This window comes from Spermophilus citellus (assembly GCF_964194105.1).
Source record: "Spermophilus citellus genome assembly, chromosome: 11".
NCBI classification, from domain to species: Eukaryota; Metazoa; Chordata; class Mammalia; order Rodentia; family Sciuridae; genus Spermophilus; species Spermophilus citellus.
This window is the reverse complement of record NC_138192.1, coordinates 25414742-25442487: the sequence shown is the minus strand read 5'-3', so window position 1 is coordinate 25442487 and position 27746 is coordinate 25414742.

Sequence of the window (27746 nt, the reverse complement as noted above, 5' to 3'; positions counted from 1 at the left end):
GTCTGGAGATGTTAGCTAGAATGTCCTTTCTTGTAGATGAGGAAGTTGAACAGAGTAGGGGAACAGATGACCAGGATTTCTAGGGCTTAGTGATGTTGGTACTGCATTCAAAGTCATCCCACATTGGGGACACATTGATTGACACATTTAGAGTTAAAGACATTTTACTCATGAACAGAAACTTTTTCATCATGAAATTACTCACAGTAATCCGTACATTTTAAACTATCTATTTTGAAATATATGCATCTTTATTTAAAAAAAAAACCTATATGCTTTGTAAAATGAAGAAAATAAAAGGAGCTATAATCTCAAAATTGTGTAACCTCTGTTTACATTTTGCCATATGGTATTCCAGATTTTTACTTCATATGCAGTTGTAAAGAAAATAACAACAATGCAACAATGCTTTTCATACACTTGCAATTTTTCTGTCTCCTTAAACATTATTTTCTGGTCATCTTTTAATTTGTTATTTGAGAAAAAACTTTTTACATAATATTATGTACTATGAATGTAATTAATTGTATTTATATCTATTTCTCCTCTTAGTGTTTTGATATATGAGTTACTTGTACTTTTAAAAAATGTATTCATAATTCTCAAATTTTATGTGTGTGTATATATATATACATTTATATTATATGTAGCATTATGTGTCATTATTTGTACCCATCTGTGATTATTTCCTCTATCAATTTCCTACAGATGGAGTGTCTGATTAGATTTTAAAGGTCAGTAATGTCTTCAAGACCTATGTAATCATCAAACCATTATTATTAAAAGTAGAGAGTTTGAACTGGAGTTTAAAAGAAATAATGCAAAAAGATTTCTTGAGTTGGATTGGTAGGTAGTGGTGGTAATAGGTGAATTTCCCAGATAACAGAATATTTAGTTTCTTTTTAAATATGTTCCAATTAGTTATACATGAGAGAAGAATGCATTTTGACACATCAATGGAGTATAACATCTCACTCTTCTGGTTGTACATGTTGTAGAATCGCATTGGTCATGTAAAAATACACACACACACACACACACACTCACATAGGGTAGTAATGTCCAATTCTTTCTACTATCCTTCCTACCCCCAAAACCCCTCCCCTCCCTTCACTCCCATCTGCCTAATCCAAATTACTTCTATTTTTCCCTAGATCCTAATTCCCTAATATGTGAATTAGCGTCCGCATATCAGAGAGAACATTCAGCCTTTGTTTGGGGGGGATTGTCTTTTTTCACTTACCATGATATTCTCCAGTTCCATCCATTTACAAGCAAATGGCATAATTTCATTCTCCTTTAAGGCTGAGTAATATTCTATTGTGTATATATAGTGGTATATACACAATAGGTATATATTTTCTTTATCCATTTATCTGTTGAAGGGCATCTAGGTTGGTTCCATAGTTTAGCTATTGTGAATTGAGCTGCTATAATTGCTGTGGCTGCCTCACTGTAGAATGCTAAATTTAAGTTCTTCGGGTATATACTGAGGAGTGGGATAGCTGGGTCAAATCATGGTTCCATTCCAAGTTTTCTGAGGAATCTCCATACTGTTGTCCAGAATGGTTGCACCAATTTGCAGTCAAATCCTGCAACATATGAGTGTACCATTTTCCCCTATAGCCTTGCCAACATTTACTGTTGCTTGATTTGTTGATAATTGTCAATCTGAATGGAGTGAGATGGAATGTCAGTGTAGTTTTAATTTGTATTTCTTTAATTGCTAAGGATGTTGAACCATTTTTTATATACTTGTTGATCCGTTGTTTTCCTTCTTCGTGAAGTGTCTGTAGAATTCCTTTGCCATTTATTGATTGGGTTATTTGTTTTTGTAGTGTTGAGTTTTTTGAATTCTTCATATATTCTGGAGGTTAATGCTCTATCTGAGGTGCATGTGGTAAAGATTTTCTCCCATTCTTTAGGCTCTCTCTTTAAGTTTTTGATTGTTTCCTTTGTTGAGAAGAAGCTTTTCAGTTTGATTTCATCCCATTGATTGATTCTTGATTTTACTTCTTGGACTTTAGGAGTCTGGTTAAGGAAGTTAGTTCCTAAGTTAACATGGTAGAGATTTGGGCCTACATTTTCTTCTATTCAGTGCAGGCTCTCTGTTCTAGTGCCTAAGTCTTTGATCCACTTTGAGTTGATTTCTCTTCAGGATGAGAGATAGGAGTTTTTGCTACATACAGATTTCCAGTTTTCCCAGCATTATTTGTTGAAGAGACTATCTCTTCTCCAGTGAATGTTCTTGGTGCCTTTTTATAATATGAGATAACTGTATTTATGCATTCTGTACCATTGGTCTACGTGTCTGTTTTGGTGCCAATACAGCGTCCTATTTTTTTTTTTTCTTTTTTCACTATGTCTCTGTAGGATGGTTTAAAGTCTGGTATTGTGATGCCTCCTGCTTCACTTTTCTTGCTAAGTTTGTTTTGGCTATTCTGGGTTTCTTATTTTTTCAAATGAATTTCATGACGTTTTTTTCTAGTTTTATGAATAATGTCATTGGGATTTTAATAGGAATTGCATTACATCTGTATAACACTTGTGATAGTATGGCCATTTTGACAATATTAATTCTGCCTATCCAAGAGCATGGGAGATCTTTCCATCTTCTAAGGTCTTCTTCAAATTCTTTCTTTAGTGTTTTGTAGTTTTCATTGTAGAGGTCTTTCACCTTTTTTGTTAGATTGATTCCCAAGTATTTTATTTTTTGAAGCAATTGCGAAGGGGTAGTTTTTCTAATTTCTCTTTCGGAGGATTCATCACTGTTGTTTAGAAACACATTTTATTTATGGATGTTGATTGTATTTATAAGTTCTGACATTTTTTAAAAATCCTCAGTGTTTAAATGTAATCAGTATAAACTTTTAGTTCTGTCAACTCTTGAAATTGTTCTGTATATCCTGTATGTAGCACATTCTATATCACAATTTGTGAAGCACCTCAGTGAACTGTAGGGTGATAGTTACTGGATATAGGAAAAGGGGACCTGGCCTCTTGTGGAAACATGGATTTGCTAGTGCATTTTTCACTGAAATAACTGCATCAAATAATAATAAAAGTAATTAATGACAAATCTATTTCCAGATCCTTCCCACTCTAATGCAACGTTATCATATGTTTGCTAGCATTTTAGCCATGTAAACAAGTCATTGTCTTTTTAAATTAAATGCCTCCCAGTGATACGCGTAAGTAATTTTAGTAAAATATGTGGGTGTAAAGTGCAGATTTTTAAAATACCTGATGGAATACAAAAGTTACAAGTAAACTGAATTTTTCTAAAATGCAGTGTATTTTAAATGTACTAAAAAAGTTAAATGTTTGCAAAGGGTTATTTGATATTCCTCTATGAAATAACCATTAATTTTTTTTTTACCCAGATCTATCAGTACTAGCATTTGCTTAAGTAAAGAAATGCCAGTTCTGGAAGACTCTGAAGTTTAATACATACACTTTTGTAAGTGGTGATTCTGTCTATCTCATGATGCTATTCTAAATTGCAGGGGAAAATAATCATTGTTTTCTTTATGCGTGTTTCCAGACTGATGTGATTTAATAAATCATGAGACTTGAAAGATGCCACATTAATAAGATAATGAACATATGTTTGAAAAACTCTTAAAAGCTGCTCCCCAGAGATTAGAGGAAGGGGACCATGAGTAGGGAGGAGGGAAGTGTGAGGCAGGTACTGAGTAATGAAATTAAGCAAATGATGTCATGTGCATGTACGAGTATGTCACAATGAATCCCACCAGTAAGTATAATCATAATGCACCAATAAAAATCAATTAAATAATTCTCTCCATGAATATAAGTGAAGAGAAATAGAAATGGCTGAAGTATCTGAAATTCATTAATCTGTACTTCTATCACTTTGAGGTCAAATACCAGGATTTAATGGAAGATATTGTATAAGTGATTAAACATTAGACATGGGGATCTTAGAAATCATTTTTCCTGATTCTTCCATTTTTTTAATATTTTTAATATTTATTTTTTAGTTTTCGGCGGACACAACATCTTTGTTGGTATGTGGTGCTGAGGATCGAACCCGGGCCGCACGCATGCCAGGCGAGTGTGCTACCGCTTGAGCCACATCCCCAGCCCCAGTGATTCTTCCATTTTTGTAGATGATAAAGCTGAGCCCTGGAGACTTCCTAAAGGACATCAGTGAGTTCTAACCAATTGGGATTGGATTCTAGGTGTCCTGTTTCTCACTCCTGAGCTCTTTCCACATGTTGGCTTTATTATGAGACTCAAAGCCAACTGCACAAATGCTGGACTTGTATTTTGTTGGGTTGATTCCTCCTGATGATGCTGGAGTGGATAAGCTATATTAATGACCTGTTCCCTCTAAACACAGGTTGTGCTCTGTGAAAGAATAGGCTGTATGACTTATCACTCCCTGCCTGCAATTCCCAGTTTCTTTTTATCTGTCTGCAAGCCCAGTTTTGTTAGGGGCATTTAATTCATTCCTGTCTGTGATGGAATCTATATGTCTTTTTTCCCACTACCTTTTCTTTTTTTTTCTGCCCTTACACATTCTTTTTATCTTCATTGTCTTTAGATATTTCATTTTCTGGAGTCTTTCTTTTTGTTTGTAACCTATCACTTGATTTTATTATTTTCTTCCAGTCTCAGGCTCATTTTGAGTAATGTGTTTTCTTCATAATGTTTTCTCTCAGGAAAATAAAGAGGAACTACAAGACAAAGGGGAAAAGTATTCATATTACAAAGAGTGAAAAACAAATTCTCAGTTTGGCTAGAATGGTGTCTTTTTTGTCTTCTTTATTTCTATAAATCTTTTTTAGGATAAACATGAAACCCTAGATTGTACACAAATCCCCAGACATACCCTGGTTATGAATGTGCTCATTAATACCCTTTCTAGCTATTTAAAAATACTGCCTAAGAAACTGATCAATATAAATTAAGAAATGAAATCAAGAAGAGCTGGTACTAATTAATGTATCTCCTTCTATTGCAATATCATTAAATTTGTAACTGTGGTGTAAGGCTTATTAAATAATACATCAGTTGCTGCATCTACAATAGAGCTATCTTTTAAATAAATCATTTTGGGAGCATTGCTAATTTTCTTGATATTTGTTGCTTAAGATAAGTTTTGAAGTAGTTTCAGAGCCACAAAGGTAAAATAGTTCCATAGCCTTGACAGAGAATCTCTCTTTATGACCCACATCCCTGATGATCTGAATGGTCCTCACCAGCAATGGTCTCCAAATAACTTCTGAAGATTTATAAGAATAACCTGTGTACCCACAAAGAAGAACAAAGGTTTTTGATCAGTGATGATTTATAATGAAATGCTGCTGTGATCTCTAAAGGGAGTGCTAACCTGTGCTCCTGGCTTTACCATGGTAGGCATCTGCAGGATCGGGTCTCAGGAAGCCAACACACCCCATGCCCACTGTCAGCTTAAATGCACTTCTGAAAATGGCAGAAAACAGATGAGAATCTTCTCTTCCATGTTATCCCATTCATCTTTCACACAGAAATTATGCCATCCAGTTTACCTCTATCTCTAAAGCTGCTTCTAATAAGGTTTCACTGGGTTCTACACAAAAGGGATTTATTCAGTCTTTTTAAGGGTTGTCTCACAACACAACAAAACAAAGCACCTTTTCTTCAAATCCAATGTCAAGAACATAAGTCATGGTGTCAGTTTCTGTCTTTCCTATCTCTTCAACCTGCTCTCTGCATCCTTATACTTTCATCTATCTTTTACCTATCTTGGGCCTTTGAGGCTTTTTGTATTAAGTATGGCCATGGCTTGACACTGCAGAGCTACTGTTCTGCTATTTAACTTATGTTATTCAGTAGCTTAAATTTTATCACATAGAGAAATCTTTGAATCCTCTCCTTTTGACAGATTCCACGACCAATCCATCAGTGAATTATGAGATTTTATCAAATCATCAAATTGTATACCTTGAGTGCATTAAGCATGTATCAGTAATTCAAAAATTATGTGATTTGTCTCTCTGTCTTCTGTACCATTGGTCTTCATGTCTGTTTTGGTGCCAATACCATGCCATTTTTTGTTGCTTTTGTTTGTAGTATAATTTAATGTCTGGTATTGTGATACTTTCCTGGTTCACTTTCCTCACTGAGGGTTGCTTTGGCTATTCTGGGCCTTTAATTTTTCCAAATAATTCAATGACTACTTTTACTATTTCTATGATGAATATCATTGGAAACTTAGTGGGAATTTCATTAAATCTGTATAGTGCTTTTGGTAGTATGGCCATTTGACAATATTAATTCTGCCTATCGACGAACATGGAGGTCTTTCCATCTTCTAAGTTCATGGTGCTGGGGACTAGAAGTACATATGTAACAAAATGAAATTAGACCACTGTTTCTCACCCTGCACAAAACTCAAAGTGGATCAAGAACCTAGGCATTAGAATAGAGACCCTATGCTTACTAGAAGAAAGAGTATGCCCAAATCTCCATTATTGTCAGCTTAGGAACTGAATTCCTCAACAAGACTCCTAAAGCACAAGAAGTAAAGTCAAGATCGATAAATGGGTTGGTATCAAACTAAAAATCTTCTTCACAGCACTGGAAACAATCAAGAATGTGAAGAGCGAGCCTACAGAATAGGAGAAAAAATTTACCATATGTACCTCAGTTAGAGCATTAATCTTCAGGATATACAAAGAACTCAAAAATCTTAACATCAAAAAGTTCACAAATAATCCAATCAAAGGAACTGAACAGACACCTCACAGAAGAAGAAATATAATTGGTCAACAAATATTTGAAAAAATATTCAACATTTCTAGCAACTAGAGAAGTGCAAATTAAAACTACACTGAAATTCCATCTCCATTCAAAATGGTAATTATCAAGAATATAAGCAAAAATAAATGTTGGCAAGACTGAGGGGGAAAAGGCACATATATACATTGCTGGTGGGACCGCAAATTGGTGCATCCACTCTGGAAAGCAGTATGGAGATTCCTCAGAACATTTGGAATAGATTCACCATTTGATGCACTTATCTCACTTCTCAGTATATACCCAAAGGACTTTAAATCAGCTTACTAAAGTGATGCAGTCAATCCAATCCCCCCCAAAACAAAGACCAAATGATCTCTCTGATATGTGGATTCTGACTCATAGTAGGCTGGGGGCATGGGAAGTAGGAGTGGAGTTTCACCAGGTTGGACAGTAGGAGTGGAAGGAATAGAGGGCAGATGAAAATGGGAAGGACAATGAATCGGACATAACCTTCCTATGTTCATATATGAATACACCACCAGTGAAATTCCACATCATGTTCAACCACAAAAATGGAAACTTAAACTCCACATATGTATATGTCAAAATACATTCTACTGTCATATATAATCAGAAAGAGCAAATAAAAAATATAAAAATTCAAAAAAATAAACTAGAAAAGAAAAATGTTTAAAGGATAATGTTTAAAGGATAATGTTTAAAGGGGAAAGAAGTAAAGTGGTTCAGAACAGGCTTTGGTATAGGATTTGTAAGATCGAGTGGCTGTGTAATCAAGGGAAAAGCAATATCACAGGCTGATCATATGGACTAAGTGATTAATGGGAAGAGTTTATCACAGTACTGATTGATAGCAAATTCTCTCACAGAGCTACACTACTGCTGCTATTCCTGTTGCCCCCTTGAAATTGCGACTTCACTTCAAGAATAACAGACCTAGAAATGAACCTTTTCAGAGAGAAAAGCATGATACTGACCAACTGCCAGAAAGTCCAGTAGGGTGATCACTTGCTGATCTGACCCATGAGGTGATATGCAGGGATTATAAGTCTGTTGTCAGAACTTTCTGCAATACAGCATCTTATTTTACTGAGCTATAGGTTAAAATCAACAAAAATACAGCCTATCCCTTGTTGTATTTTTTTTATTGATTGTTCAAAACATTACAGAGCTCATGATATAACATCTTTCATACATTATACTCAGTTGGGTTTTGAACTCGCATTTTTACCCCAAATACAGATTGCAGAATCACAACTGTTACATACTCACATTATTACATAATGGCATATTAGTGACTGTTGTATTCTGCTACCTTTCCTATCCCCTACTATCCCCCCTCCCCTCCCCTCCCATCTTCCCTCTCTATCTCCTCTGCTCTTGTTCAATTCTCTCCCCTTTCCCCCTCCTCCCCCTTGCCCCTCATAACCTCTTATAATTTTGTGTATCATTGAAGGTCTCCTACTATTTCCATATGCTTTCCCTTCTCTCTCCCTTTCTCTCCCCCCATTCGTCTTTGTTTACTGTTAGTCTTTTCCTCATGCTCTTCCTTCCTGTTCTGTTCTTAGTTGCTCTCTTTATATCAAAGAAGACATTTGGCATTTGGTTTTTAGGGATTGGCTAGCTTCACTTAGCATAATCTGCTCTAATGCCATCCATTTCCCTGCAAATTCTATGATTTTGTCATTTCTTAGTGCTGCATAATACTCCATTGTGTATAGATGCCACATTTTTTTATCCATTCATCTATTGAAGGGCATCTAGGTTGATTCCACAGTCTAGCTATTGTGAATTGTGTCGCTCTTATCATTGATGTGGCCATATCCCTATAGTGCACTCTTTTAAGGTCCTCAGGGAATAGTCCGAGAACGGCGATAGCTGGGTCAAATGGTGGATCCATTCCCAGCTTTCCCAGGAATCTCCATACTGCTTTCAAATTGGCGTCACCATTTTGCAGTCCCACCAGCAGTGTACAAGTGTACCCTTTTCCCCACATCCCCGCCAACACTTATTGTTGTTTGACTTCATAATGGCTGCCAATCTTACTGGAGTGAGATGGTATCTCAGGGTGGTTTTGATTTGCATTTCTCTGACTGCTAGCGATGGTGAGCATTTTTTCATGTACTTGTTGATTGATTGTATGTCCTCCTCTGAGAAGTGTCTGTTCAGGTCCTTGGCCCATTTGTTGATTGGGTTATTTGCTATCTTATTGTTTAATTTTTTGAGTTCTTTGTACATTCTGGATATTAGGGCTCTCTCTGAGGTGTGAGGGGTAAAAATTTGTTCCCAGGATGTAGGCTCTCTATTTACCTCTTTTATTGTTTCCCTTGCTGAGAAAAAAACTTTTTAGTTTAAGTAAGTCCCATTTGTTTATTCTTGTTATTAACTCTTGGGCTATGGGCATCGTATTAAGGAATTTGGAGCCCGACCCCACCATATGTAGATCGGAGCCAACTTTTTCTTCTATCAGATGCAGCGTCTCTGATTTGATATCTAGCTCCTTGATCCATTTTGAGTTAACTTTTGTGGATGGTGAGAGAAAGGGATTCAATTTCATTTTGTTGCATATGGATTTCCAATTTTCCCAGCACCCTTTGTTGAAGATGCTATCCTTCCTCCATTGCATGCTTTTAGCCCCTTTATCAAATATAAGATAGTTGTAACTTTGTGGATTAGTCTCTGTGTCTTCTATTCTGTACCATTGGTCCACCCGCCTGTTTTGGTACCAGTACCATGCTGTTTTTGTTACTATTGCTTTGTAGTACAGTTTGAACTCTGGTATCGCTATACCTCCAGATTCACATTTCCTTCTTAGAATTGCTTTTGCTATTCTGGGTCTTTTGTTTTTCCATATGAATTTCATGATTGCTTTATCTATTTCTACAAGAAATGCCATTGGGATTTTGATTGGCATCGCATTAAACCTGTAGAGAACTTTGGGTAATATCGCCATTTTGATGATGTTAGTTCTGCCTATCCATGAACAGGGTACATTTTTCCATCTTCTGAGATCTTCTTCTATCTCTCTCTTTAGGGTTCTGTAGTTTTCATTGTATAAATCTTTCACCTCTTTTGTTAGGTTGATTCCCAAGTATCTTATTTTCTTTGAGGATATTGTGAATGGAGTGGTTTTCCTTATTTCCATTTCAGAGGTTTTGTTGCTGATATACAGGAATGCCTTTGATTTATAACCTGCCACTTTGCTGAATTGATTTATTAACTCTAGCAGCTTCATTGTAGACCCTTTTGGGTCTCTTAAGTATATCATCATGTCATCCACAAATAACGATAATTTAATTTCTTCTTTTCCTATTTTTATGCGTTTAATTTCTTTTGTCTGTCTAATTGCTCTGGCTAGTACTTCAAGAACTAAATTGAATAGAAGTGGTGATAGAGGGCATCCCTGTCTTGTTCCAGATTTTAGAGGGAATGCCTTCAGTTTTTCTCCATTTAGGATGATGCTAGCCTGAGGTTTAGCATATATAGCTTTTACAATGTTGAGGTAAGTTCCTGTTATCCCTAGTTTTTCTAGTGTTTTGAACATAAAGGGATGCTGTACTTTGTCAAATGCTTTTTCTGCATCTATTGAGAGGATCATATGGTTCTTGTCTTTAAGTCTATTGATGTGGTGAATAGCATTTATTGATTTTCGTATATTGAACCAGCCTTGCATCCCAGGGATGAATCCTACTTGATCATGGTGCACAAGTTTTTTGATATGTTTTTGTATTCGATTCGCCAGAATTTTATTGAGAATTTTTGCATCCAAGTTCATTAGAGATATTGGTCTGTAGTTTTCTTTCTTTGAAGTGTCTTTGTCTGGTTTTGGGATCAGAGTGATGTTGGCCTCATAGAATGAATTTGGAAGAGCTCCTTCTTTTTCTATTTCTTGAAATAGCTTGAAAAGTATTGGTATTAATTCTTCTTTGAAGGTTTTGTAGTACTCCGCTGTATACCCATCTATTCCGGGGCTTTTCTTGGTTGGTAGTCTTTTGATAGCTTCGTCTATTTCTTCCTTTGTTATTGGTCTGTTTAAATTGTGTGTGTCTTCCTTTCTCAATCTGGGCAGATCATATGCCTTAAGAAATTTATCAATATCGTCACTATCTTCTATTTTATTGGAATATAGGGTTTCAAAATACTTTCTAATTATCTTCTGTATTTCTGTAGTGTCTGTTGTGATATTGCCTTTTTCATCCCGTATGTTAGTAATTTGAGTTCTCTCCCTTCTTCTCTTCGTTAGCATGGCTAAGGGCCTGTCTATCTTATTTATTTTTTCAAAGAACCAACTTTTAGTTTTATCAATTTTTTCAATGGTTTTTTTCATTTCATTTCGTTGATTTCTGCTCTAATTTTAATTATTTCTTGTCTTCTACTACATTTGCTGTTGTTTTGCTCTTCCACTTCTAGGTTTTTGAGGTGTAGTGTGAGTTCATTTATTTGTTGGTTTTTTCTTTTTTTGAGATAAGAACTCCAAGAAATGAATTTCCCTTTTAAAACTGCTTTCATTGTGTCCCATAGATTCCGGTATGTTGTGTCTGTATTATCATTTGTCTCTAAGAATTTTTTCATCTCCTCCTTTATGTCTTCTGTAACCCATTGATCATTCAGTAACATATTGTTCATTTTCCATGTGATGTAGGATTTTTCCTTCCTTCTTTTATCATTGATTTCCAGTTTCATTCCATTGTGATCAGATATGGTGCATGGTATTATCTCCACGCCTTTATACTTATTAAGAGTTGCCTTGTGGCATAATATATGGTCTAGCTTTGAGTAGGATCCATGTGCTGCTGAGAAGAATGTGTATCCACTTGATGATGGTTGATATATTCTATATATGTCGGTTAAGTCTAGGTTATTGATTGTGCTGTTGAGTTCTATAGTTTCTTGATTCAGTTTTTGTCTAGAGGATCTGTCTAATGGCGAGAGCGGTGTGTTGAAGTCACCCATAATTATTGTGTTGTGGTCTATTTGACTCTTGAACTTGAGGAGAGTTTGTTTTATGAATGTTGCAGCTCCATTGTTTGGTGCATACAAATTGATAATTGTTATGTCTTGTTGGTGGATGGTTCCTTTTAACAGTATATAGTGTCCTTCTTTATCCTTCTTGATTAACTTAGGTTTAAAGTTGATTTTATTCTATATGAGTATGGCCACTCCTGCTTGCTTCTGAGGGCCATGTGAGTGGTATGATTTTTCCCAACCTTTTACCTTCAGCCTGTGTATGTCTTTTCCTATCATATGAGTCTCTTGAAGGCAGCATATTGTTGGATTTATTTTTTTGATCCAGGTTACTAGCCTATGTCTCTTGATTGGTGAGTTTAGGCCATTAACATTTAAGGTTACAATTGAGATATGATTTGTACTTCCAGTCATGCTTCTTTATTTATTTATTTTAGTTTGGCTGGTTTTACTTTTTGGTTATTTTCCTCCCCCTTTACTAAGTTACGTCCTGCTGTTAGTTTTGGGCACTATTTTTCAATTCCTCTTCTTGTAGTATTTTGCTCAAAATGCTTTGCAGTGCTGGTTTTCTTGCTGCGAATTCTTTTAGCTTTTGTTTATCGTGAAAGATTTTAATTTCATTGTCAAATATGAAGCTTAATTTTGCTGGATACAGTATTCTTGGTTGGAATCCATTATTTTTCAGCGTTTGAAATACATTGTTCCAGGATCTTCTCGCTTTCAAAGTCTGTGATGAGAAATCAGTCATTAATCTAATTGGTTTACCCCTGAATGTAATCTGCCTCCTTTCTCTCATAGCTTTTAATATCCCCCCTTGTTCTGTACGTTGGCTATCTTCATAATTATATGTCTTGGAGTTGGTCTTGGATGTTTGGGGTCCTGTAGGCTTCCAGGATTTGGCAATCCATTTCATCTTTCATCTCTGGGAAGTTTTCTAGAATTATTTCATTTAATATGCTGTCCATTCCTTTGGTTTGAGTCTCTGTGCCTTCTTCTATCCCGATGACCCTCAAATTTGGTTTTTTTTATGACATCCCATATCTCTTGAATAGATTGCTCGTGGGATTTAAGCATCTTTTCTGTGTTGACTATATTCTTTTCAAGTTGATAAACCTTGTCTTCATTATCTGATGTTCTGACTTCTACTTGATCAAGTCTGTTTGTAATATTCTCGTTTGAGTTTTTAATTTGGTTTATATTTTCCTGCAATTCTGGGATTATTGTTTGATTTTTTTTAAGATCTCTATCTCCTGGTAGAGCTCGTTCTTTGCAATTTGAATTTGTTTGTTTAATTCATTTTCAAAATATACTTTTATTGCTTGGACTTGCTGTCTCATGTCTTCCCTAATATTCCTTTCCATTCGAGTTAGGTGTGCCTTGAGTTCTTTCCCTATCCCTGCTTCTGATGTTTCTATGTCCTCCTGTAGAATTAAGTTGTCCTGCATTGTTTGTACTCCTTTTTTCCCTTGTTTTCTCATGTTGTCCACGTTACTTTCTATCTCTATTTGATTGCTGTGTTTCTGCTCTCTTCTATAGATTTGTTTTGGTTCTGTATCACTCTGTTGTTTCTTCTTTGTGTTGTTAAACTGTGCCTGCTAATGTGGATTCTGCTGGGAAGGAATTCCGACAGCCGAGCTCCAGTGACGTCACTACTCTGCTATGAGGGGCCCCAGGCTCCTTGCTGGGGTGTCCTAATGGGGCTGTGTGACTGGACTGTCTCTGTTTGGTTTCAGCTCCCCGTCGAGGCAGGCGGGCAGTCTCCAGCCCCCCAGTATCTCAGGCAGCGGGCGGGTGATCGGTTGCGGTGGGGGAGTGGACTCCGGCCGCCCAGTCGCGCGGGCAGCGGGCCGGCTGTCGCCGGTGGGCGGGCGATCTCTAGGCACCTTGTCCAGCGGTCGGTAGTCGGCGGGCGGGCGTTCTCCTACCACCCAGTTACGCGGGCAGTGGGCTAACTGTTGCCGGCGGGCCTGCGGGTTTCCAGCCGCCCAGTCGGGAGGGCCTGGCCTCTAGTCCCCTGGTTTCTCCTGCTAGTCTTGGTTTCTCCTGCTGACCAGATTTCCCCTGAGTGATGGCTCTCAGCAGTTCAAACTGTACTCTGGACCTGCCGTTTGTTGGGTGTGGAGGGTGTCTACTGGGGACCCCGGCACTCTATTGTTTTGTTTCCGCTGTGGGTGATAGAACTGTACCGCTTCCTTCCCCCTCTGAAATCCTGCACTCAGCCCGGGGGTCAGTGCGGGCTCATCCGGCAGGATTCCACAGAATTGCAGCCACTTTTCTCCCTGCTTGCTAATTAATCACTTCTCTGTGGCGCCCCGCCTTCTGGAGCCTCGGGGAAGGCCAGGTGAATCAGTCAGCCCGGATCCCCGGGGTCTCACAATTGGCTATTGGGATCCCCGGCACTCTATCGTTTTGATTTTTTTGCTTGCCCCTCCCCCAGCGCTGGCTAGACAGGTTTCTTTTTGGCTGCTGATGGGAGGGGGAGTTGAAGGTCAGGTGTCTCTAGTTTTCCCCTAGTTTTTATGCGGGCTCACTCTGATACTCCCTCCCCCGGAAAGCCTAGGAGAGGTTTTATGCGGACCCCCGATGTATGGGGGATGGGCTGAGTGACACAGACCTGTTTTATTGTTGCAGTCTGTCGGAGAGTGGCGGTGGATACTTCAGCTCTCCAAGATGGTGGCCTCCGATTGCCTTGGTGGAGTTTCCGTTGTGGGGGACGGGACTGTATCGCTTCCTTCCCTTCCTTCCCCGTCTGAAATCCCATACTCAGCCCAGGGGTCAGTGCGGGCTTGGCCGGCGGGGTTCCACTGAATGGCAGCCACTTTCCTCCCTGCTTGCTAATTAATCGCTTCTCTGCGGCATCCCGCCTTCTGTAGCCGCGGGGCAGGCTGTGGGGATCGGTCCCAAAAGATATATTCCCTTTGTTGTATTTTTACTATTAAAGTCAAATCAGGGAATCAGTAGAACTAAAATAAAATAAATCTGTAAAATCCACTTGACATCATCTTCAAGGAGAAACTTGAGTTTCTGGTGCAAGGATATTTGCTATTATCACTATATGAATAGCTGCCTCTACTTCATATCTTTCTCTGCAAAAAGGATTTACACATTCAAAATCTTAGTTATATACCCCTGCAAGTAAAGAGTTAAAGTTCTCTGTGCTGCAATTACAAATTCTTGATTCTCTCTTAATGTTTGTGTTCATTTTATGTTTATACCAACATTTTAAGAAGGAAGCAATAGAAAAAAAACGGAAGAAATAAAATTTTTCCTTAATAACCAATGCTGGGAATTGATTGAGGTTTCCTAAATGTATTTTCTGGCTCATATGTAAGTACATTGTGGACATTTTTTCCCACACTTTACTAACTTGGAGGACACTCTTGTCAAAATTGTTTGCTAAGATTGTTTGGGAATGACCTTAGCAAATGATTATAGACATAACTGCTCCAGGCATAGTCTCTGCAGGTGAAGTGCTACCTCTGGACTAAGCATTGCCCAGGCATTTAGTAAATGTTGCATCAACAGATCTTTGCCCAGACCCAAGTGAATTAGGTTTTATTGTTTTGGATTCTATGGATGCAAAAAAATTAAAAGTGTGAAAGAGTCTGGATTTCACATTGAATCTGCCTGGACAATAAAGACTCACCTCTTTCTGGAGTACATCCGCATGGGAACCTGAATCACTGTAATGTGTGCCTGATAATAAATGCTTTTACACTTTATTGGTGACACAGAGAGCATCAGTGGATAAAGACCAGTGCTCCTCTCAACCAGGTGCAGAGACTTTCCAGATCCCATCTGTTAGCCAAAATTGACTTTGCCTTGGATTAGTGGTTACTTCAACAAGGTTTATTCTGATATGAATAGGTGTGTCCATATGTCTTTGACAAAAAAAAGTCCATCTTTTATTCTGTTAGAAAAGTAATTAAAAATCCCAATGGCTTACAATAATAAACACTCATTTTATACTCATGTATGTGGTTTGGCTGATTCAGACAAGGATAGGATAGGCGGGGCCCAACTCCAGCTTTCTGACTGAGTTGAAGTCTATTTTGAATGTATTATTGCCATGACAAATCTTAGGACTGCATGTTCCCAGGAAGACCAATGTCATGTTGTAGCTCAGAAATTCTTGGTCTAGAACTGGCCACTGTCACTTCTATCCACTTTCCATTGGCCAATGGCCTGGAAGCATAATCTCCTTTCATAGTGGATGCACTGCAAACTCTGACCAGAAGAGCATGTGTGTTAGTCAGTTTTTCCTTTCTTTGACCAAAATATCCAATTAAAAATAACTTAGAGGAGAAAAAGTTCATTTTGGCTTATGGTTTCAGAGATTTGATTGATTGTGGACCAACTCCATAGCTCTAGGCCCAAAGTGAGGCAGAACCTCATGCCAGAAGGTGCGATGAAGGAGCCCTGACCCATTTATGGTGACCAGGAAATACAGAAGGAAAGAAGTGACCTCAGGGAAGATGACCCTGGTGACCCATGTCCACCATGCCCCACCTGCCTACAGTTACCACCCAGTCAATTCAAACTAGAGTGCACTGATTAGGTTATAGCTCCCCCAATCTAACCATTTCACCTCTGAATGTTCCTGCATTAACACAGGAGCTCTGGGGGAAGCCTCACATCTAAACCACAACAGCATGCGTGTATAATTCCGATGCATAGCCAGGAGAGAGGAGGTGAGAATAATGGAGAAACAGTTTCTGCCTATGAAGTATGAACTTCAAAGCTCATCCCCTCACATTCTGGCTGTATATAAAATGTGAGAACATTGTTGTCATGGAGATCTAATAAAAATAAACTGATATAATGCACATAAACCACAGATGGTATCCGGCATAGCAAAAAAATTAATGGTGGCCAACAATTAATCATTGACTTTATTATTATTATTGACACCATGATTTTTAAATTTCTCCATTATTATCTCTTTTTTATTGGTCCATGTAAATTATACAGAATAGTGAGTTTCATTATGATATATTTGTGCATGCACATAATATAATTTGATTATTTTACTTCCCAGTATCATCTTTTGATTCATGGAAATTAAGTGACTATTGGTCCTGCTGACAGATCTGTGTTCTTAGGTACAATTTTCTCTTCTGAAAGCAAAAGGCTTCAGCTCCAGACTAACTCTAGCAGGTGAAGTTCATTTTCCCTGGAAATTTCAGTCAGAGTTTCATTGTATTTTATTGGTTCCACTGAGAAACAAGAACATTTCGGACCTGATTACCATGGATTGAAAACATACTCTGATTAGCTTAATTCTAAACCACGAGCTCCACTCCAGGAATTAAGGACTGAGCTAGATTCATCTGTGTTTATGGGATAAAGGTAGGGGAAAATATGGTTTCCCCAAATGAATATTGGGTGGTAAAAAATAATAAAAAACTAATAAAAATATTTGCCATCTTTCTTGTCTCTTCTACCAACTTCAGAGCACTCTTTCTAAACAGTTCATACTGAAGTAAAAACTTAGTAAATGACAATTTAGATACATCAACATAGATAGAGGTGCTGGGTATAATTGCTTCCTTTCTCTGCCTCAATCCTAACAGTAAATCTCATTGAAAAAAATGAGATTAACTATATGCATTTATTCAATCTCACAGAAAATTCAGATCTTGTCTTTGGGACTTAATAGATCTGAGTGACAAACAGTTTTTAATTTCAGCTAGATATTAAATCTGACAAATAAGTTATTTTTGACTGGCTGTGCTACCAACAAAGAAACATTTGCAGAACATTGTTTTTATTCCGTGTCTGTTTCTCCAACAGTTCACTGCTACAGTTTGGACCCAGAATGTGCTCCAAAGGCCTATGTGTTGAAGAATTGATGCTTTGCCTGTGGAGGTATTGAAAGGTAGTGGGACCTTTAAGTGGTGGGGCCTAATGAAAGGAAGTTCACTTTTTGTCATGGGGCTGTGTGTCTTTAAAAGATCCACCCCTTCCTGTCTCTCTGCTTTCCAGGTACCATGAGATGAGCAGTTTTTCTCCACCACATACTCCCTGCCAGGAAGTTTTTGCTTCATCCCAGGCCTGAAAGCAATGAAGCCAGCTGTCCTTGGACTAAAACAGTGAGTCAAAATAAATCTTTCCTCCTGTTAGTTGGTTATCTCAGGTGTTTTGTTTTAGTGATGAAAAGCTAATACATTCATTCAGCAAAGGATTAACTTGCAGTTTTTAGTGGTTTGTGGAAAAATATCTTCTTCTTTTCCCCACATTCCTCCCTTCAATGAACTGTTTCTATTATGGTCAACTTTTCAATATCAGTTGCTCATCATGGTATTAATGTCTGAATATATAACACTGTCTCACCTATTTAAAATAAACTGGGAGACATTTGTTATAAATTAGAAGTTAAGGCTTAAGAACTTGTAGCGTTCTCAGAGCAAGTGATTTAAATTATCTAAAATACTACTAAGACAAGGTTGTTTAAATTATCTAGCATCAGGATCAATATTTTTTTCCACTGGTACTACTCTATGGTTTAAAAAAAAATCTCAGGAATCTTAAGGAGAAAAAAATGAACATTTCTATACATTTGTGCAAATTATTAGTGAAATAGAAAATCCTCCCAAACCCTCAACAAAACGAAATTTGTCTTTGAGGTGGACTTTATTTGATTGAGTTCAATCTTCAAGGAGAATGTGGTCACAAATTTGAAAAGGCAAGACACAGATATACTTTATACGTTTGCAAATGTTATGTGGGTGTTCTAAATTACTTATTTTACATTTGCTGCTTTTGATATTTACCACTAACATGCTGTTAAATTACATCCTAGAAATTTGATCATATAAAAATCATGGGCTCTAAAATTACATAATTTATCTTGGAAACTGACAATGATAGATAATGTTGTAGTCATATATTATCTAGTCTTGCTTGACTAAAGCACAACTGATACATTGTTTTTAATACCATTACTTTTGCCTATGAATAGAAATCTTTTCTTTGCATTGTTTTTCTTATTCTTATTAGAATTGAGATATTTAAGTTGTACTTAGTAGGTCACAGCATTTTCTTTATTCCAATGATTACTTATTTTTGTAAGCTATCATAATTAATTCTTAATTATAGCACAATATATTGCGAAAAACTGAATGAAGTTATGCCAAACTTGTTTAAAAACAACAACAAAAAACTGTTGTAAGACTTTTTGTGTAAGTAAACCAGCAGAATTGCCCAAAGCATTGCTTTTTTTTTTTTTTTTATAAATAGCACTGGTAACCAATAGTTAACCACCCTTAATATGGATATATGGTGGCAAATGTGACTAGTAGAGAAATCCAAGGTTCTTGGTCTCACTGAGTAGAAGAAAGCTAAAATAGATAATGAATTTTTTCCAGTTTATATCTTGTGAAAAAAATTAAAAATTTAAATGAATTCAGAACGTACTTAAGAGTAATCAGAGTGAATGAGATGCCAACTACTGTTGTCCTGCAACACCACAGATTCTGAGAAGGCTCTAATCACTGCCTTTGCCGCCCTTAATGATATTCACATTGCAGGACACCAATTTACAGGCAAAAGGGCTCTCACCTTTAAGTCAAACAGGGAGTAAGAATGTTCATGAGATATTTCATCAATCAGTCTTAATCCAGATGACATCCTGAGACCATTTGATTTCTGTTACCTGAAAATTAAGGGCCAAGTGTAAGAATTTAATTATCCCTAGAGAAGAATCTTCCCTTCTCTGAATACGTTTATACAGGTAAACTTGGTTTTTTTTTTTATGTTTAGAGGGGATGAGTGAGGAATGACAACAGTTGTCTTCAAAAGAAAGGAACTGGATTTTTTATGTAGTCATTTCTCTTCTGCTGAATTCCACTAGGTAAACTGGGTTTTAGTTGATTAAAACTCAGTTCCAGGGCCAAGTATATGTCAGTGATTTACTGTTTCTATTTATTTTTGTGTTTCTTAAATTACTCATTGGTGTTCTGGACTACTTGATGGTCTTTTTAAAATCTTTGCTCTTTTTCCTGATTTTATACTCAATAATTTGTGGTTATCGATACAATCATTTCTCATACAAACTTGAAAGTTGAATTTGGAACTCTGGAAATTAAATTTGTTATTTCAAATATTCATAATATTTACTAGTGCTAATGAAAATTGTGGGAGGATAAGAATTTGCATGAGGCACCTGCAAATACAGGTTTAGCCATAATAACTGAACTTTGGTTGCAGGAGGCCCTGTAACAAATTAACTGTTGTAAATGATAAAGCAAGGTGTAAACAATAAACTAATTGTACCCAAATGACCATTCCATTTGATAGGAGATAGGCATGAGTAGTGGGGGACATCAGGTTAAGGGAAAAATTGTATAAAATGGGCCCATTGTGCTGACCCTACATACTTTCTTTTCTAAGAAGCAATTTTTCTGCAGCCTTGCCTGGTTTAAGTCGACAGGATATATTACATTCCTCAGTAAACTACCTATTATCTGTGGGAGAAATGTGGATCAAAAATACCATGGTAAGAACACAAGTTACCCTGAAGTGGGGCACTTTTGTGACTCTCTTAGAAACAAAATTCTGGAGCTCAGGGAGATAAGGATAGTTCCTCCTAATTATAAAATCTGTAAGAAGAACAGGTTTCAATTAGAAAGAACTGAGCACGTTCTGATTGGCTTCCTGATAACACCCTAATAACGCCGTGGTCAGCGTGGGCCCAAGTGACCTAGAGTTGTCATGGCAGTGAGAGATTGAAAGTCTGATGTTGTCTTGCTGTCAGTCAAAAGTAAAGAGGTAGACCTGGGGAAGACTCTCTGGAAACTTCCCCTGGGACCCCAATAAAACTGGAGAATAGGAGCAGTACACTGTCCCTGTCCTCTCTGAGAGGACCCACTCTCTCCTTGAGTATGTCCCCCTCTTCCCCTTTACTATTGCTTCTAATAAACTTTGGCCTATAAATGAGTGACTTCTCTGAAATCTTTCTGACTTGATCACAAGGTTCAGGGTTTGAAGGGATCCTTTGCATTCCCTCGGTTTCTCAGGAGATCCCAGCCCTGTAAGAGATTAACCAAGCTGTAGCCCATGCAGTCGTTTTCTCTACCTCCCTCATCTCTATAAATGTGGTCTGATCACTTTGTTGACTGTTGAGTTGTCAGAGTCTGTTCTTGTTCTGGGAGCTGCTTAACTCATGAATCTTTTGTTTTGCTCAAAGAAGATCTACCAAATTTAGTTGGTCTAAGAAATTTTCCTTTTAACACACACACACACACACACACAAAAAAAAAAAAAAAAAAAACAATATACATGTGAGCAAAAATTTCTCTCTCAAAAGAGAAAGTACTTTTACTCTTTTTCCCCTTCTCCCTCTTAATAGAGTTGTAGGTTCTTTTCCTCCTCCTTCTTTTTTTTTTGAGAGTGATCAAAAAAAAAAATCCCTAAAGAAGCGCATTCTTTTTGGTTTTCACAGGTATCTTGTACAAAGATTTCCTCTTTATTCTTATCGTCTTGGAAGTTATAAAGATGATTTTGAAAGGTTGATAGTACATGTGTCTTGTCAGAATTTTGCAGCTCCCTCATATAAACTGGAAGTCTGATTAACTATCTACCAGACATTAAAATAGGCAATTGATGGGACCTGTGCCTGTCAGTCAGGTGGAGACAATGAGCTAAATAAGACTTGCTGTCAACAAGTATAAAATGTGGGTAAGTGATAAACAGGGAGAGTTTCTGTATCAGTCCACAGAGATACAAACAATGTGCAGAGAAACACGTCTGTCTGCCCTTTCCTCCTTAGAAAACAGCATTGCACACAATTCTGCCTGCCCTTTATCACTCTTTTGGTGTGTGGTCCAGTCTCTGTCCTTCTGGGTGTTATCGGGAAGCCAATCAGAGCTTGCTCAGTGTGCCCACTCATGAGTGGCCATTCTCACCCAAAGCCAGAAACAGGTGAAACTGGTGTTGTATTATGGCATCAAAAGTCCTGGGAAAGCTCCATTGATCTTCTTTATGCTAAATCACCTTCAGGTCTCCAGCTAATGCCTGCCTCCAAACTCCAACATAAAAAACCTCCAGTGCTTCAGTGATGCATTCAAAATCCAAGCTAAGCAGGTCATTTCTCTGTCGGGCACTTTTACTGTTCTCACTTGCCTGCAAGATAAATGTCAAACTCCTAGCATGAACTACAAGGTCCTTTTCGCTGACCTCTGCATTTGGGACCTCATCTTTCACTGTCTGGTAAACACCAGATCTTCCAGCCATAGCAACTAGTAGTGTCTGAAGGCACCTTTCTCTCTGACAGGGCTACCTTTCTCTCAGTTCAGTAATTTCCCATGCTTTTTCTTGTCCTCATTGTCTGCAGGTGAGCAGCAACTTTTCATGACTCAGTTCATTCATTGCCTCTTGGCTAACATGTTCTGACTCTCATATCATTTCTATCTATAGGACAGGTATTCTTCCTCTTGGTTCTGAAACTTCAGTTCTTTTTTGATCAGCTATTTTTATACGTGGGATGAAGTTTCATAAGACTCAGGAGAGGTCTCTGTCTGTCATGGAATCTCTCATGCTTGGCCCAGAGCTTGGCATGAAATAAGCTCTTCAAAAATTTTAGCTGAATGAATAAATAATGATCAAATGCACATTGCTAATATAAGGTTCTATTTGAATTGTATAAAATTTTGCTTCTAGTAGGTTTAAGTTAAAAAAACTAATTAGTGATGTTGTGTCCAAATTATGCAGTACAATTTAATCAAATTTGAGAAGCACTATGTGTAGATAAATGCAGAGCAATCCATGTGAAGATATGTGTGGGCCTTGTATCCATTTCCCCTACTCGTCTGTGACCTCTTCCAGGCAAAGCAACATCCAACGTGGTCTGTGGGAATCCATTCTAACACGTGATTGGGTGACTCCCGTTAAGGGCCTGAGGCGCTTTGGCTCTGTCGAAGCTTTCCCGACCCTTTCCTGATGAGAGAGCCCATCCGTGTTGGGGTGTGCCTGACCACTGACCCCGGGGACCCTATCACTGACCCTGACCTTGGAGTATAGCCCCCCCTCAGCCTTCATTGGATGGAATTCTCCCCTGAATCTCTTGTTACCCAATAAAAGGCTACTCCCCGGCGTGTTCACTCTCTCCCTCTCCTGCTAGCCCTGAGTAATCCTCGCTGCCCTGCTGGGCGGTTAGAGGTGGGAACCAGAGAGGTGAGCCGTCTCGGACCTAGCAATATAAATAAGGTAACTGGTCTGTGTGTTTTATTTCGATCTCTTCTAACTAACTTTATGCCTAGAACCTCATTAATGAAACCATTGCGTAGGCCGCGTGGTAGAGTGGTCCTTTGGAAGTTAGTGCCTACCATAACACCTCATATGTACTTGATTCTTATTAAAAGTTTGTTGAATAAATAATATAAAGATAATGTACATTCTTTTTGTTTTTAATTAGTGCATGATAGTTATACATGATAATATGGTTTATTTTAACATGATCATACATGCATGGAATATAATTTGCTTCAGTTCAGTCCCCAGTACTTACCCTTTTCCCTTCCCCCTCCTTCTGTTCCACTTTCTCTACTGGTCTTCCTTCTAGTAATGTAGGTAGGTTTTTTTTTTTTTAATTAGTGCTTTATAGACAAAGGTGAAATTAACTATGGTGTGTGAATATATGTACGTAGCATAATTTGCTCGATTTTATTCCACCTTTCTTTCCCATTCCTCTCCCTCAATCCCCTTGCCCTGCTCCATGGATCTCCTTTCTATTTTCATAGAACATCCCCTCCCCCCCACCCCTCCCCCGGCATTTTGTTCTAGCTTTGGCACATGAGAGGAAACATTCAACCCTTGACTTTCTCATCTGGTTTATTTCATTATTTCATAATGTTTTCCAATTCCATTCAACTACCAGCAAATGCTATGATTCATTCTTTTTAATGGCTGAGTAAAACAATATTGTGTGTGTATATATATATATATATATATATATATATATATATATATATATATACGTATATATATATATATCTCACATTTTCTTTATCCATTCATCTGTTGATGGACACCTGAATTAGTTCCATATCTTAGCCGCTGTGAGTTCCACTGCTATAAATATTGATGTTGCTCTATCACTATAATATGCTGATTTTGGTTCTTTTGAATATATACTGAGTAGTGAGATAGCTAGGTCAGATGATGGTTCCATTTCTGATCTTTTGGGAAATCTCCATACTGCTTTATGGACTGATTGTATTAATTGTAATCCCACTAACAATGTCTGAGTGTACCTTTTCTCCAATATCCTCCTCAACATTATTACTTATATTCTTGATTTTATTTCTTATGTTTTAGGATTCTTGTTAAGGAAGTCTGTTTCTGTGCCAATATGTTGGAATATTGTGCCTACATTTTCTTCCAGTAGTTTTAGAAGTTTTGGTCTCATTCCTAGGTCTTGGATCCACTTTGAGTTGAGTTTTGTGCAGGGTGAAATATAGGAATCTTGTTACATTAATCTTACATATGAATATCCATTTTTCCCAGCACCATTCTTCCTAGCTCTGAAAAGCTCTGTCACTGGTATTTTGATGGAGATTGCTGTAAATCTGTATAGCACTTTTGGAAGTATGGTCATTTTGACAATATTAATTTTGCTTATCCAAGAACATGGGATATCTTTCCATCTTCTAAGGTCTTCTCCAATATTAAAAAGTGCATACATTCTATAATACTAAACATGGAAAACAACTCTTGCCCTTTATGATCTCATGCTTCAATACATAACATTCACAATCTGATTTCTGGGTTTGTTAGTGTCAATATGCTTGTTGAGGAGCTATTATTTCAATGTCTTAACATAGATTTGCCTCCTGGTGTGGTGTTAGCCCACCCACAAGTACCAATATTAGTCTTGAGCTTTTCATTTTTTTTTTGATCCATTCTTTCAGCCTCTGACCAGAATGTCTTTATACCTCACCTCAGATTCCGTCAGGTATAATTTCTCACTTGCTCTGTCTTGCCTGTAAAACCCTTAATATAAGCAAGTTTCCCCCCCCCCAAAAAAAAAATCCCCATCACTTCATACTTCCTGTGGAATTTTATAGGCATCCTTTATTTCTAGAATGTTCTTTCTTCATGCTGGCCTGTCCAGACTTTGACACATTGCCTCATCATAGTTTCTACATCCTCCTAAGCAATCTAGCTAATTTCAATCAATTTCTACCATGACTTGGACAATCTCCAGATTTCCATCCCCTCTTCCTGTCAGTGCAGAGGTTTCCTAGCTGTGGATCCAGGATTCCCAGGTTCTCATGGCATCAGAAATGACAGAAGAAATAGATAGGAGTAGGCTTGACATGCCACCAGGCACCACCCAGGACTTTATGGAATCAAAAATCCTTTTGAATCCTGAATTGTCATTCTCTTGCCACATCTCTGGCCAGACCCGACTGGTTTTAGAACCAAAGGTCACAAATCCATTGATTTCCCCCCCACCACCACCACCCATTTCAAATTAGAAACTTTCCCTAAAATTACTCATCATTTCTTAGAAATGGCCTAGGAAGGAGGTCTATCAGGGTGATGAGTTCCTGTGCCTTAAAATGCTAGGCTGTCTGTGCATCTTTAAAATATTTAAATTCCTATAGTTTAGTAAGCATTCGGTGTCTCCCATGAGCCAGATGCTGTGGAAACAGGTAAATAAGCCATGGTTGGAGCTTCTGAGTCTCACACAGAGAGAGAGGCAGGTGTGGAGTTCAACATAACAGGAGGACACACTGACACAGCTGAGGTTGGACGTGTTGAAATACATAGAACCATATAAGACTTTATATACCCAGTCTTAAATTTTAATGTGTCAGAAGCACTCATCACTCGAACAGTTGTCTAACAGACTGTAGGGCCCAAAGCCTGTGTGTGCCTGATCCGATAAATGCCCGACTATCAGGCCCTCAAATTTGCATTTTAAATAAATCCCTAGTGGATACTCCTGCCAGTGCTACTCCTGGAAGACCAGTGGCCTATTCTTGGGGTTCTGGGGAAGGCATTCTGGAGGAGGTGACACCCAAGGAAGTTGAAAAGAATAAGTGAGATGAAACACAAAGGGGGGGAACCCAGAAAGGGGGTAGCAGGCACAGTGGAACACTCAGGGCATACTTGTTTCTGGAGAATACAAGGAACAGGAGGTGAGGCAGGGGACTCTGAGGATAAAAGAAATTAAATAAATCAATAAGCTGTGGGTCCTTTTCTGCTCTGGCATGCAGTGCTGGGGTAATTACTGTAACATTTCAAAACTGTACAACCTGAAAAGAACCACACAATGCCAGTGATTCTTTCCTCCTGGGCCACATTCAGAGACTGCCCTTATTTAACGTATCTGTGAAAGGCAAGGGTTTGCAAGAATCCTTTAAGCAGGCTGGAACAATTTGGGTGTACAATAATTATAGAGTTCAAGAAAATGATGTAGAAACTCAACAATATTCTATAGACTATTTGCCAAAAACAGGTTTAAAGTGTATTTTTTTTGGTAGAATTCAAGAAGTCAGCTTTATTGAATGTTAAGGTGAGTCCAAAGCATACTTCTGCTATTGTTGTTTGTCGTTATCAACAAACAAATAGAAGTTAATATAAAATAAAATCTAGATCAGAAAAAAATCTTCTTTTTATTAAAAGCTTTGTAATTTAGTACCACCTATAAGTAAGATTGAAACTTCCATTTATATGAATAGAGAAAAATCCTGATGATATGAATAGAGTAATGGTTTTTGTTCTACATATTTTGGAATTTTAATGGCATTGATATTTTAAATAAAAGACATGATACAAAAAGCATATAAAGGGATGGGTATAATTTAAAGAATACTGATAACATGAACTCATGAATCCAAAATCTAGCTTTAGAATGTTTTTGGTATCTTTGATACTGAATTTACCTCTCATTACCACAATCTTCTTCATACCTCCCAGAGAAAACCACTAACCTTATTTTAATTTTAATCATGTCCTTCATTTTCATTATAGTTTGCCACATAAATATTTACAAACAACATATTTTATAGTTCTGCCTTTTTGAAAGGTAAATAAATGAAATAAACTGTGAATTCTTAGACCCTTTGCTCTTTTTACTTAACATGACATTGTTGAGAATAGCTGTGTGGACATATGTAGCAGCTGGTCATTCATTTTTATAGCAGTTGCATATTGCCCTGCCTGAATAATCATGATTTATTTGTTCAACTTCCTGTAATGAATATCAGATGGTTTTTAATTTGGGTGTGTGTTCCATTACAAGCAATGTTGTTATGAACATCGAGTGTGTCTTGCTGAGGTATAGTGTATGTTCAGCGTAAGTAAGTAATAATATTTTAAGTCATTTGTATACTTTTATTCTTTCCAGAAGTGGATGAGAGTTTCCTTTTTCTTGTCCTTTGGCAGAGTTTAATTTTTTTCTCCAACTGTATAAAGGTAAAAATCACTGTTTTTTAATCAACATTTCCCTGGTGAATAATAAGTAGCCCATTTACATTTAATCTTTATTCAGCTTTTCTCTTCTGTAAAACTCCCTGTTCACATCTTCTGACATTTTTAATTAGGCTGACATTTTCCTGCTTCATAGCATTTGTATAAAGCCAGACACTCAACCTCTGCCAATCAGATGTGTTCCTGATATGTTCTCAGTTCATGTTTAGATGTCTTTCAATAAACAAAATTTCTCCTATTTTACATACTTGAAGGTAATAAACTCTTCCTTTATGATTTGTGCCTCCTAAGCACATACTCCCAAATGTTTAGATTTTATTCTGAAAGTTTTAGGTTTCATGTTTTTTCGCTTCCAATTTTAAGTTTTCTTATATTTGGATATTGTGGTTCTGTGTGTTTTGGAAGAGTGTGATGTAAATGATCTATTAGCATAATATGGATAATTGGTTGTTTCTACCTAATCTACAGTTCTGGGGGCTCTATTTACATATGTGTTCTCTTTCTAGGTCTTCGTTTCCATTGATCTTTTATCTATCTCTGTGACTACCACAGTTAATCAACTAATAGTCTTAAGG